The 2,500-nt window shown below is 46.2% G+C and overlaps 8 non-coding genes across 8 annotated transcripts; 6 read left to right on the top strand and 2 right to left on the bottom strand.

Annotated features, from left to right (window-relative positions):
• Positions 1-488: 488 nt before the first annotated feature.
• Positions 489-560, bottom strand: TRNAE-UUC (transfer RNA glutamic acid (anticodon UUC)). Its single transcript has one exon. It is a non-coding gene; the product is annotated as a tRNA-Glu (tRNA).
• Positions 561-705: 145 nt separating this feature from the next.
• Positions 706-778, top strand: TRNAM-CAU (transfer RNA methionine (anticodon CAU)). The gene has a single exon. It is a non-coding gene; the product is annotated as a tRNA-Met (tRNA).
• A 218-nt stretch (positions 779-996) lies between these two features.
• Positions 997-1,069, top strand: TRNAR-ACG (transfer RNA arginine (anticodon ACG)). Its single transcript has one exon. It is a non-coding gene; the product is annotated as a tRNA-Arg (tRNA).
• Positions 1,070-1,077: 8 nt separating this feature from the next.
• Positions 1,078-1,149, top strand: TRNAH-GUG (transfer RNA histidin (anticodon GUG)). The gene has a single exon. It is a non-coding gene; the product is annotated as a tRNA-His (tRNA).
• A 413-nt stretch (positions 1,150-1,562) lies between these two features.
• On the bottom strand, positions 1,563-1,634 carry TRNAE-UUC (transfer RNA glutamic acid (anticodon UUC)). Its single transcript has one exon. It is a non-coding gene; the product is annotated as a tRNA-Glu (tRNA).
• A 153-nt stretch (positions 1,635-1,787) lies between these two features.
• On the top strand, positions 1,788-1,860 carry TRNAM-CAU (transfer RNA methionine (anticodon CAU)). Its single transcript has one exon. It is a non-coding gene; the product is annotated as a tRNA-Met (tRNA).
• A 218-nt stretch (positions 1,861-2,078) lies between these two features.
• On the top strand, positions 2,079-2,151 carry TRNAR-ACG (transfer RNA arginine (anticodon ACG)). The gene has a single exon. It is a non-coding gene; the product is annotated as a tRNA-Arg (tRNA).
• An 8-nt stretch (positions 2,152-2,159) lies between these two features.
• On the top strand, positions 2,160-2,231 carry TRNAH-GUG (transfer RNA histidin (anticodon GUG)). Its single transcript has one exon. It is a non-coding gene; the product is annotated as a tRNA-His (tRNA).
• The last annotated feature ends 269 nt before the right edge of the window (positions 2,232-2,500 follow it).

Below are 2,500 nucleotides of genomic sequence, written 5' to 3' on the forward strand. Positions count from 1 at the left end.
GTCGCCGTGATCGTATAGTGGTTAGTACTCTGCGTTGTGGCTGCAGCAACCCCGGTTCGAATCCGGGTCACGGCATTCTTGATGAAAAAGCAAAGTTGCTCTTGTAGACGGCAAGCCTGAATGATACTTTTATGAACTTTTTGAGCGCTATCTTAATTCAGAGGGTCTTTCGATGTAGTTGCAAGCTTAGGAAAATGCTCATTCCCATACCGGGAGTCGAACCCGGGCCGCCTGGGTGAGAACCAGGAATCCTAACCGCTAGACCATATGGGAACCGCTGAGACCCTTTTTCAGTAATAAGTAGAAAAAAAATCAGTTTCATGATTTGAAAACTCATTTTTAAGCATGGATGGCATCAACAACCACTTGCAAGTGGCCTCGTTAGCGCAGCATTTTTGGCTGCCAAGAGCATCTGCAAACTAAGCCGCTTAATTCTGCAAGAAAGGTGCAGGCCTTTGAATGCAGGCACAAGCTTAGCAAAACACTCATTCCCATACCGGGAGTCGAACCCGGGCCGCCTGGGTGAAAACCAGGAATCCTAACCGCTAGACCATATGGGAAAAGTTGCTTTCACAGCTTGCTTTAAACTTTCCAATATATGTAGATATATACATGTACATATTAAAAAAAAAAAAAAAAAAGAAGTTTTGTGCTTACAGAATTCCATCTTATCTCTGGACGGCAACAACCAATCACACGCAAGATGCCTCGTTAGCGCAGTAGGTAGCGCGTCAGTCTCATAATCTGAAGGTCGTGAGTTCGATCCTCACACGGGGCATGGATCTATCCTTGTTTTTTCCCTCCGCCTTAACTGGATAGGCACTGCTCTTTGCCATTCAATACCGAAACGATACTGGATAATATGGAAAGGTAGCAAACAAGGCAGAAGGGTTTTGGCTAGGGGCTAAAAGCAACCGTGTTGAGGTCTTTGAATATGGCTGCGAGCGTAGCAAAAGTCCAAAATGGGGAGCATGATTAGTGGCAACCTCTCACACAGGGCCAGTGGCGCAATGGATAACGCGTCTGACTACGGATCAGAAGATTGTAGGTTCGACTCCTACCTGGCTCGTGAATGTCGCCGTGATCGTATAGTGGTTAGTACTCTGCGTTGTGGCCGCAGCAACCCCGGTTCGAATCCGGGTCACGGCATTCTTGATGAAAAAGCAAAGGTGCTCTTGTAGACGGCAAGCCTGAATGATACTTTTATGAACTTTTTGAGCGCTATCTTAATTCAGAGGGTCTTTCGATGTAGTTGCAAGCTTAGGAAAATGCTCATTCCCATACCGGGAGTCGAACCCGGGCCGCCTGGGTGAGAACCAGGAATCCTAACCGCTAGACCATATGGGAACCGCTGAGACCCTTTTTCAGTAATAAGTAGAAAAAAAATCAGTTTCATGATTTGAAAACTCATTTTTAAGCATGGATGGCATCAACAACCACTTGCAAGTGGCCTCGTTAGCGCAGCATTTTTGGCTGCCAAGAGCATCTGCAAACTAAGCCGCTTAATTCTGCAAGAAAGGTGCAGGCCTTTGAATGCAGGCACAAGCTTAGCAAAACACTCATTCCCATACCGGGAGTCGAACCCGGGCCGCCTGGGTGAAAACCAGGAATCCTAACCGCTAGACCATATGGGAAAAGTTGCTTTCACAGCTTGCTTTAAACTTTCCAATATATGTAGATATATACATGTACATATTTAAAAAAAAAACAAAAAAAAACAAAAGAAGTTTTGTGCTTACAGAATTCCATCTTATCTCTGGACGGCAACAACCAATCACACGCAAGATGCCTCGTTAGCGCAGTAGGTAGCGCGTCAGTCTCATAATCTGAAGGTCGTGAGTTCGATCCTCACACGGGGCATGGATCTATCCTTCTTTTTTCCCTCCGCCTTACCTGGATAGGCACTGCTCTTTGCCATTCAATACCGAAACGACACTGGATAATATGGAAAGGTAGCAAACAAGGCAGAAGGGTTTTGGCTAGGGGCTAAAAGCAACCGTGTTGAGGTCTTTGAATATGGCTGCGAGCGTAGCAAAAGTCCAAAATGGGGAGCATGATTAGTGGCAAGCTCTCACACAGGGCCAGTGGCGCAATGGATAACGCGTCTGACTACGGATCAGAAGATTGTAGGTTCGACTCCTACCTGGCTCGTGAATGTCGCCGTGATCGTATAGTGGTTAGTACTCTGCGTTGTGGCCGCAGCAACCCCGGTTCGAATCCGGGTCACGGCATTCTTGATGAAAAAGCAAAGGTGCTCTTGTAGACGGCAAGCCTGAATGATACTTTTATGAACTTTTTGAGCGCTATCTTAATTCAGAGGGTCTTTCGATGTAGTTGCAAGCTTAGGAAAATGCTCATTCCCATACCGGGAGTCGAACCCGGGCCGCCTGGGTGAGAACCAGGAATCCTAACCGCTAGACCATATGGGAACCGCTGAGACCCTTTTTCAGTAATAAGTAGAAAAAAAATCAGTTTCATGATTTGAAAACTCATTTTTAAG

This window comes from Eleutherodactylus coqui, chromosome 2, assembly GCF_035609145.1.
Source record: "Eleutherodactylus coqui strain aEleCoq1 chromosome 2, aEleCoq1.hap1, whole genome shotgun sequence".
Taxonomy (NCBI): Eukaryota; Metazoa; Chordata; class Amphibia; order Anura; family Eleutherodactylidae; genus Eleutherodactylus; species Eleutherodactylus coqui.